Consider the following 10,912-nt stretch of genomic DNA (forward strand, 5'->3'; position numbering starts at 1 on the left):
AATTCATAGTCACATCACAAAGATTCTGGAAAATATCCTGGTTAGCTGATATTGAGAAATGGCTTAGGAAATCATCTCTGGGTGCCACCTGGTATAGAGTAGACCCAGTGGGCAGAAGGCTGCAGTTGCAGAGATCCCTGTCCTCTCAGAGAAGTAAACTTACATCAGTGAGGCTGGACACACCAAGAGACTGTACAGGTATTTTTATATATAGATCTAAAACTCAAAAGCTGCAAAAGGGTATGGAGTGAAAAGTAAATCTCCCTCCACTCTTGTCTTTCAGCCCCCTAATCCCCTTTCCCAGAGGCAACGATTGTTATCACTTGATTTTACAGATTTTAAAACATGATTATTTCAGATAATACTTACTTTTTATATATTATTCTTATATCTTGGACAAAAGATGCTATTAACAAATATAATATCTAAATAATAACCCTGATTTAGCTAGAATTACTAGTATATTAATTTTGCGAGCTAGCAATTATTTTTAAACGCAGGTGAATGAAGTCTTGAGGTTGCAGTAAACATGCTGTATTTGTCCATTGTGGTGGTTTTGCTTTTAGGGGCAGAGTAGTGCTTCTGGAGAAAAATCACATAACCATGTAGTCTAACATCTTCAAAACTGTCTCCAAGTCATTTCTTTGTTTTCTAAATTGTCTCTCTCTCATGTGTGGGTATTTTAAAACCTTTACATTCTTCAAATCTCTGACTCTGTCACTTTCTTCCCTCAGTTTTAGCAGGTGACTTTGCCTCTTCACAGGGAAAAAGAAATCATCCTCAAGGTTTTCAGATGCATTCATGCAAGTTTTGGAAGGAATGTATCATGGTCTATTTCGTTTGGAAGGACATGTTCTGAGGTGTGGATCTATATTGATTCATGGGAAGAGCTAAGTCAGATCATGGAAAAAACAAGACTGAAAGACTGTAACAAGGAGATATGGGGAAAGAAATGCATAAATGGACATGCTCAGATTGTGCCCAGACTATGAGAATAACTATGTCCCACATGGATGCTTGTCAAGGAATCCTACAGAGGAGATTCTCAATATTCTAAAACTGGCCTTTTCCCAGGCATCTAAGTGTTTGTTCAATAGGCTCATTTAAAAAGTCTTTGTAGTGGCAAAGAAGGAGATTATTCCTAGGTTCAATATTACCTCCCCCACCTCCCACACTGGAACTGACTTGGCTAGTACAACTCCTTAAGTGCCTAACATACCTGCTGTAGCAGCCAACAGCTGGGTCCCGGTCTTGCCCTCAGCCCTGGAATACCAAACCACCATCTAGTGGCACTTTGTTTAACTATGTAGGCTTCTTTCCATCATGGAGAGGGCAGCAATTCTCCTCACTGTAAATACATATTTACTATAAATATAGGTTGAATTTCCCCACATGCCAAAATTTTACCTGCATCATTACCTATAGTCCTATTACCTACCTAATTCGTTGTCATGGTATTTTATTAACCCTTGCTTCTGACCAGAGAATTTGTTTATTGGTGAATGAAATAATGCTGTAGAGGTTCACTGATCTGACCATGTCACCCAAAAGTGGGTGGGCTTTTAGAAAGGTAGGCAGTCCTTTGGGAGACCCAATTAAGGTACCAGCTGTGAGGCTGTAAAGCTGTCAGTCAGGATGCACTAAGGATATATCTCTCATGGCCACAATGCATAGGGTCAGAAAACAATGGATGTGAAGTAAGAGTGATACCTCCCACTAATAAACCTAATGACCCATTCTCAAAATTTTTCTATCCCTACAACTTTCAACTTTGATGGTCTAACAGTTTTACTATCCAAGGGAGGAAGGAGTCCATCAGGAAATGAAAGTGCTTACAGTGAAGTGGAGGTTGAGACTGACACCTGGTCTTTTTGGATTCCTTGTGCTTCGTGAACAGAGTGAGGGGGGATTACATGTATTGGCTGGAGTGTTTGAGATTTTAAAGGGGAAATGGGGTTTCTACCACACAATGAAGGCAAGGGGGAGCAGATCTGGAACCTAGAGTATCCTTTGCCTCCTTCTACTACCATGCCCAGGGGCAAAACCAATGGAAAAAAACTCAGGAATCTATAGGTTGTTGCAATTTGTGGTTTGTAATTTAAATTTGGGGAGAAAGATGAATAGATGCTGAATAGCCAAAGGGATGGAAAGTGGCAAACACTACTACCAACTGTCTCATTCTACACCTTTTCAATCCATTATAGCATGCCTTTCTGGGCTTTAGAAGCTGGAAAGCCAAGGAGTATGTTTTCAAGACTCCCATGAAGTGTAGCAAGAGTTACTCTGCTTTCTGCCAGGCAGAGGTGCCCCTGCCAGGCTTGGCAGGCAGAAGTGAGCATCACAAGGCAGAGGCCACATAGTTCTGGCAAGCACAGATTATAGAGGCTTTTGTTTTTTTGACTGCAGCTGTTGTAGAGATTCCAGTGACCAGATCCTGGTTCATGGGTTCAGGCATCAGGTGGTGACAGCAAGAACATATCTGTTGGAAAGTTCCCACGGTGTGGGTTGGGCTTTTTCCTGGCTGTGTTGTCAGTGACTGTTCAACAACCAGCTTGGTGTCTTGGCCTTCCCAGATATCCTGTAAACTAACGAATACCCTGGAATAAATTTCTTTCTACTTAAACTAGTGAGCATGTACTATGCTGTCTAAAATTAGTAATCTTGTCAATAGCCAGGGGAATAGGATTCCCCAGTTTTGGAGAGGGGTGGATATTTGAGAATCAGACACAATAACCACCTCACCACTTTCAGTCCTCAACCACTGAAATTTGGCAGCTACCTCCTCTGCTGCTACTCCTGTTAAGATCACCAAGATTTCCCTGATGTAATCTCTTGGCAACATTTGACCCTGTTGCCCACCTACCACTTTTTTGGAAAAAATCTCCCTTCCTTTAGCTTCTGTACACATGATCTTCTGGTTTCTTTCTTCTCCTTTTTCCCCCTCAGTATTCTTTGAGGGACCTTCTTTCTCTTTTGCTTATCAGTTAAAGGTAAGTATTCCTTGGTGTTGTATACTGTATCTGTTGATCTTTTTACTCTACATATTATTTAGGGGTGATTTTAGATTGTTTCTCCTTCATGGCTTTAGTTAATCTTTGTACAATGCTGACTTCCAAATTTATGTCTTCAGGACGGTTATGTCTCCTAAGCACCAACTGCATTCTGAATATCTCTCCTTCATTGTCTCATAAGCACTTTAAACACAGGATATACAAAACAGAACTTATTAGCTTCTCCTTCTCACCTCCTCAAAAATCCCTCGAACTAGCAAACCAGCAAAATAATACTCCTTATTATATTCCCTATCCTGGTGAATGGCATCACTGCCAACAGGATTGCTTAAGCCAGAAACTGGGTGTCAGCCTTCACTCATCACTCTTCTTTGCTTAGTCAAACAATCTTCAAGTCCCATTATTTCTACTTCTCTAAATATCTCCCCACTCATCTCTACGGCCTTAGTTTTAGACACCACCATCTCCAGACATTACTGCAACGGGCTCCGAAGCTGTCTCTCTTCCTGCAATCTTGCCCCCCTCTAGTTCATTCTTTACATTGAAGACAGACTAATACATCTAGAACACATGTCAAGTCATGTCTTTTCCCTCTGCTCATAATAAAATCTTTACTCCTTTCACAGGGCTTGTAGGGCCTCCATGGGTTGGCTTATCTTAGCATCCTTTATTGCACTCCTTGCTCCCTCTCCAGCACACTTTGTGTCCAGACATATTGAACTTCTCTCAGGTCCTAGGACATGCCATGCAATCTTTATCTTGTGGAACAGCATGCTATTTCTGCTCTAAAGGAATGAATTTCAGCTTAGATATTATTTTCTTTAGCAAGTCTTTCCCTTCTGGGTTGTTACTGCCTCTGCTTCATTCCCCAATAGCAGGAAGTACATTCTATTTCCCCATAATACATTTGTGCTATGTAATTGTAACTATTTTAAAAAGTATTTAGCTACAAATCTCTTCCTTGCCTCAGCTTGGTGAACGACTGCCATGTCTATTCTAACCCCAGCAGAAGTCTAAGGTTTTATTCTCAGGAGAAATTTCTGAACTGCTGGATACCAGGCACATACCCTCACCCTACACCTAACTCTAACCCATACCCTAGTTGTGAGGTGGGTTCCTGAATACACAATAAGAAATGCTGAGAAGCTGCCGACTTCTTCTAAAGAAGATCCCAAACCCTTAAGAATTTCTAATATTCCTGAAAATGGGTGTGAAGGTAGAGACAAAAACAGAAGGAACAATTGAATATCTATATAAAGCATATTTAGAGCCCTAAATCCCCTCCTTGCTTCATCTCAGTAGATGGCTGACATGTGTATTCACACCCCACATGTGTCTAGGAATTTGTTTTTCAAGTTTTTATTTAAATTCTAGTTAGTTGGGGCGCCTGGGTGGCTCAGTCATTAAGCGTCTGCCTTCGGCTCGGATCATGATCCCAGGGTCCTGGGATTGAGTCCCGCATTGGTCTCCCTGCTCTGCAGGGAGCCTGCTTCTCCCTCTCCCACTCCCCCTGCTTGTGTTCCCTCTCTCGCTGTGTCTCTCTCTGTCAAATAAATAAAGTCTTTAAAAAAAAATTCTAGTTAGTTAACATACAGTGTAATATTAGTTTCAGGTGTAGAATGTAATGATTCATCACTTACATTCAACACCCAGTGCTCATCGCACGTGCCCTCCTTAATCCCCATCACCTATTTAACCCATCCCTCCTCCCACCTACCCTCCAGTAACCCCCAGTTTGTTTTCTAAAGTTAAGAGCCTGTTTCCTGGTTTGCCTCTCTTTATTCCCCCCATGTTCATCTGTTTTGTTTCTTAAATTCCACACATGAGTGAAATCATATGGTATTTGTCTTTCTGTATATATACATACACCACCTCTTGTTTATCCGTTCATCAGTCGATGTTCAGATGGACATTTGGGGGTCTTCCCGTAATTTGGCTATTGTTGATGTTGCTGTAGACATTGGGGTGCATGCATCCCTTTGAATCAGTATTTTTGTATCCTTTGGGTAAATACCTAGTAGTGCAATTGCTGGATAGTAGAGCAGTTCTATTTTTAACTTTTGTTTTGTTTTGTTTTTAAGATTTTATTTATTTATTTGTCGGGTGGGGGAGAGAGAGAGCGAGCACAAACAGGGGGAGCGGCAGGCAGAGGGAGAAGCAGGCTCTCTGCTGAGCAAGGAGCCTGATGCAGGACTCAATCCCAGGATCCTGGGATCATGACCTGAGCTGAAGGCAGACAATTAACTGACTGAGCCACCCAGGTGTTCCTAATTTTTACTTTTTGAGGAACCTCCATACTGTTTTCCATGGTGGCTGCACCAGTTTGCATTCCCACCAACAGTATAAGCGGGTTCCCCTTTCTCTGCATCCTCACCAACACCTGTTGTTTCCTGTGTTGTTAATTTTAGCCATTCTGACTGGTGTGAGGTGGTATCTCATTGTAGTTTTGATTTGTATTTCCCTGATGATGAGTGATGTTGAGCATCTTTTCCATGTGTCTGTTGATAGGTATGGGTATGTCTTCTTAGGAAAAATGTCTATTCATGTCTTCTGCCCATTTTTTAACTGGATTATTTGGTTTTTGAGTGTTCCATTTTATAAGTTCTTTATATATTTTGGATGCTAACTCTTTATGAGATATGTTATTTGCAAATATCTTCTCCCATTCCATAGGTTACCTTTTAGTTTTGTTGATTGTTTCCTTCACTCTGCAGAAGGTTTTTATTTTAATGAAGTCCCAAGAGTTTTATTTTTGCTTTTGTTTCCCTTGCCTCAGAAGACATATCTAGAATGAAGTTGCTATGGCTGATGTCAAAGAAGTTACTGCCTGTGTTCTCCTCTAGGATTTTTATGGTTTTAGATCTCACGTTTAGGTCTTTCATCCAGTTTTAATTTATTTTTATGTATGGTATAAGAAAGTGGTCCAGTTTCATTCTTTTGCATGTTGCTGTCCAGTTTTCCCAACACCATTTATTGAAGAGACTGTCTGTTTTCCATTGGATATTCTTTCCTGCTTTGTCGAAGATTAATTGACCATAGAGTTGTGGGTTCATTTGCAGGTTTTCTATTCTGTTCCATTGATCTATGTGTCTGTTTTTGTGCTAGTACCATACTGTCTTGATCACTACAGCTTTGTGATATAACTTGAAGTCTGGAATTGTGATGCCTCCAGCTTTGCTTTTCTTTTTCAAGAGTACATTGGCTATTTGGGGTCTTTTGTAGTTCCATACAAATTTTAGGATTGTTTGTTCTAGTTCTGTGAAAACTGGTGGCATTTTCGTAGGGATTGCATTAAATGTGTATTGCATTAAATGCTTTGTGTGGTATAGACATTTTAACAATATTTCTTCTTCCAATCCATAGCGTGGAATGTTTTTCCATTTCTTTGTGTCATCTTCAATTCCTTTCATCAGTGTTTTATAGTTTTCAGAGTGCTATCTCTTTGGTTAGATTTATCCCGAGGTATCTTATGGGTTTTGGTACAGTTGTAAATGGGCTCCATTCCTTGAGTTCTCTTTCTGTTTCATTATCGGTGTATAGAAAGGCAACAGATTTCTGTACATTGATTTTGTATCCTGTGACTTTACTGAATTCGTATATCCGTTCTAGCAATTTTTAGTAGGGTCTTTTGGGTTTTCTAAATAGAGTATCATGTCATCTGCAAAGAGTGACAGTTTGACTTCTTCCTTGCTGACCTGGATGCTTTTTATTTATTGTTGTTGTCTGATTGCTGAGGCTAAGACTTCCAGTACTATGTTAAATAAGAGTGGGAAGAGTGGACATCCCTGTCTTGTTCCTGACCATGGAGGAAAAGCTTTCAGTTTTTCCCCATTGAAGATCATATTGGCTGTGGGTTTTTCATATATGGCCTTTATGATGTTGAGGTATGTTCCCTCTATCCTTACTTTCTTGAGGATTTTTTTTTTTTATCATGAATGGATGTTGTACTTTGTCAAATGCTTTTTCTGCATTTATTGAGAGCATCATATGGCTCTTATCCTTTCTTTGTATTAATGTGGTGTATCACATTGATTGATTTGTGAATATTGAACCACCCTTGTAGCCCAGGAATAAATCCCACTTGATCATGGTGAATGATTCTTTTAATGTACTGTTGGATTTGATTTGCTAGTACTTTGTAGAGAATTTTTGCATCTATGTTCATCAGGGATATTGGCCTGTAGTTCTCTCTCTTTTTTTTTTCTTTTCTTTTTCTTTTTTTGCCTGTAGTTCTCTTTTTTAGTGGAGTCTTTTTCTGGTTTTGGAATCAGGGTAACGCTGGCCTCATAGAATGAATGTGGAAGTTTTCCATCCATTTCTATTTTTTGGAATAGTTGGAAAAGAACAGGTATTAACTCTTCTTTAAATGTTTGGTAGAATTATCCTGTGAAGCCATCTGGCCCTGGACTTTTATTTGTTGGGAGATTTTTGATTACTGATTCAATTTCTTTGCTGGTTATCAGTCTTTTCAAGTTTTCTACTTCTTCCTGTTTCAGTTTTGGTAGTTTATGTGTTTCTGGGAATTTATCCATTTCTTCCAGATTGTCCCATTTGTTGGCACAGAATTTTCCTTAATATTCTCTTATAATTGTTTGTATTTCTGTGGAGTTGGTTGTGACTTCTCCTCTCTCATTTGTGATTTTATTTATTTGGGTCCTTTCTCTTTTCTTTTTGATAAGTCTGGCTTATCAATTTTATTCATTTTTTTAAAGAACCAGCTCCTGGTTTCATTGATCTGTTCCACTGTTTTTGTTTTAGTTTCTAGATCATTTATTTCTGCTCTAATCTTCATTATTTTTCTTCTGCTGCTGGCTTTATGTTTCATTTGTTCTTTTTCTAGCTCCCTTAGGTGTAAGGTTAGGTTGTTTATTTGAGATTTTTCTTGCATCTTGAGTTATGTCTGTATTGCTATATACTTTCCTCTTATGACTGCTTTTGCTGCATCCCAAAGGTTTTGGACCATCACGTTTTCATTATCATTTGTTTTCGTGTATTTTTTAATTTCTTCTTTAATTTCTTGGTTGACCCATTCATTCCTTTTTTTTTTTTGGAACTAAATGTTACAATGTATTTCATATTCATTGATTACAGCTATTACAGGGCAGGGTGAGTACACAGGCAAATAAAACAAACTCTTCTCCCATTTAACCAGATGCAGCATTTTGGCAGTTTTATCATAATACAGGTTGGCTTAATTAATTGACTCGGGCTGAAAGCTGGCAACAGCAAATCTTTGCAATTTAGGATCTTCCTCCATTGTTACTCCAAGGATTTTAATTCCTAAATTACACTATGAGCTCTGAAATGGTGTGTACTGCAACATTCTTCAAGCTTTCACATCTTAATCAGAAATCTGACACCTCTTCTTAAGGCAGGGAACTCTTAAAGCTGTCTTCCTCTTGGCTAACACAGTCCACCAGCAATCTTAAAAGTTATTATATAAAAATAAAACTGCTCCTAAGCATTGATTAAAACCATTGTGCTGGGATCCCTTTTCAGAGCATTAGCTCCCTGAGAGAAAAGAATGATCCTAACCAATTGCTTCCATGAATAATAACCCTAGTACAATATACCTAATGTCCTTTGCAGCAAAACTCAAGAGGTCAGGCAACTCTGATCATCCTGACAAGTTTATCAGTATTTACATACAAAGGATATTTAAAGTTGATCCCAGACCAAGTATTGCAACCATAATCCCAAGAAATCACTTAGTTTTAGCACATGGAGTTCCTGCAAAATGCCAGAGCAAGTGAGAAATCATCTCAAAGCAGAGTGATCTTTTATAAATAAGAGGAAATCTAGGAGGAAAGAAAACTTCTCCCTCCTAAACTCCCATCAAATTGATGGCTATTTTCACAGCTTTAATTGACGAAATCCAGTGTCCTCGATTTCCTGACTGGAGGAGTCTATTTTCAAGGTGACTGTCAAGGTCAAGAAGAGCTTTCGGACTTTTCTTTGCCATGGCCTATGAATTCCAGTCCTTCAAAGGGAATCTCCTTCTCCTTTATTGCTTTCTGAATACACTGCTGATAGCGCTTGAAGAGGTCGGTGCACAGGTCTTTGGAGCTGTCCCCCTTGAGGAATTTCTTGGCTAACCAGTGATGGAAGCACTAGTTGAACTTGCACTTCATGTTGGTGCTGGCCTCCCCTACACTATTCACGGCAGTGGCTGACCCATTCATTCTTTAGTAGCATGTTGTTTAACTTCCATGTATTTGTGGTCTTCCCAATTTTTTCTATTGGTTGACTTCAAGTTTCATAGCGTTATGGTCAGAAAATATGCTTGGTATGATCTTTTTGTATTTGCTGAGACCTGATTTGTGACCTAGTATGTGATCTATTCTGGAGAATGTCCCATGTGCACTTGAAAAGAATGTGTACTCTGCTGCTTTAGGATGAAATGCTCTGAATATATCTGTTAAGTCCATCTGGTCCAGTGTGTCATTCAGAGTTTTTATTTCCCTGTTGATTTTCTGCTTAGATGATCCGTCCATTGCTGTAAGTAGGGTGTTAAAGTCCCCTACTATTATTGCAATAATATCAATTAGGGTTTTTTTTAATTTTTTTTTTATTTATTTGACAGAGAGAGAGAGACACGGCGAGAGAGGGAACACAAGCAGCGGGAGTGGGAGAGGGAGAAGCAGGCTTCCTGTGGACCAGGGAGCCCGATGTGGGGCTTGATCCCAGGACCCTGGGATCATGACCTGAGCCGAAGGCAGATGCTTAATGACTGAGCCACCCAAGTGCCCCTCAGTTAGTTCTTTTATGTTATTAACTGTTTGATGTATTTGGGTACTCCTATGTTGGGTGCATAAATATTTATAATTGTTAGATGGTCTTCTTGGATTGTCCCCTTTATTATTATATAGTGTCTGTCTTTGTGTCTTGTTACAGTCTTCTTTTTAAAGTCTATTTTGTCTGATACAAGTATAGTTACTCTTTTCACATCCATTAGCATGATAGATGTCTTTCCATCCCCTCACTTTCAATCTGTAGGTGTCTTTGGGTCTAAAATGAGTCTTTTGTAGGCAGCATATAGACGCTTTTGTTTTGTTTTTGTTTTTTTATCCTTTCTGAGACCCTATGTCTTTTGATTGGAGCATTTATTCCATTTACATTCAGAGTAATTATTGATAGATGTGTAGTTAGTGCCATTTTGTTACATGTTCTGTCATTGTTTCTAGAGATTTTCTCTGTTCCTTTCTAGTCTGTCACTTTTGGTCTTTCCCACTCAGAGTCCCCTTTAATATTTCTTTTTTTTTTTTAAAGATTTTATTTATTTAATTGACAGAGAGAGAGAGAGAGACAGAGAGAGAGGGAACACAAGCAGGGGGAGTGGGAGAGGGAGAAGCAGGCTTCCTGCCGAGCAGGGAGCCCGATGCGGGGCTCGATCCCAGGACTCCAGGATCATGACCTGAGCCGAAGGCAGTCGCTTAACCAACTGAGCCACCCAGGCGCCCCCCCCCCTTTAATATTTCTTGCACGGCTGGTTTAGTAGTCATGAACTCCTTTAGGTTTTGTTTGTATGGGAAACTCGTTATCTCTCCTTCTATTCTGAATGATAGCCTTGCTGGATAGAGTATTCTTAGCTGCAGATTTTTCCCATTCAGCATATTGAATATATCATGCCACTGTCTTCTGGCTTGCCACATTTCTGTGGAGAGACAGCTAGCCTTGTGGGTCTTCCCTTGTAAGTTAGGGACTTCTTTTGTCTTGCTGCTTTTAGGATTTTTTCCTATTACTATATTTTGCAAGTTAAACTACAATATGTCTTGGTGTTGGCCTGCTTTTGTTGATTTTGATGGGAGTTCTCTGTGCCTCCTGGATTTGGATGTCTGTTTCCCTTTTTCTCTCTCTTCTTCTTCCAGGATTCCTATGATATGAATGTTGTCACATTTGAT

At 39.5% G+C, this 10,912-nt stretch overlaps 1 pseudogene; it reads right to left on the reverse strand.

Moving 5' to 3' along the window:
* Positions 1–8,941: 8,941 nt before the first annotated feature.
* On the reverse strand, positions 8,942–9,193 carry LOC113915963 (annotated as a pseudogene).
* Positions 9,194–10,912: the final 1,719 nt, after the last annotated feature.

This window comes from Zalophus californianus, chromosome 1 (genome assembly GCF_009762305.2).
Source record: "Zalophus californianus isolate mZalCal1 chromosome 1, mZalCal1.pri.v2, whole genome shotgun sequence".
Taxonomy (NCBI): Eukaryota; Metazoa; Chordata; class Mammalia; order Carnivora; family Otariidae; genus Zalophus; species Zalophus californianus.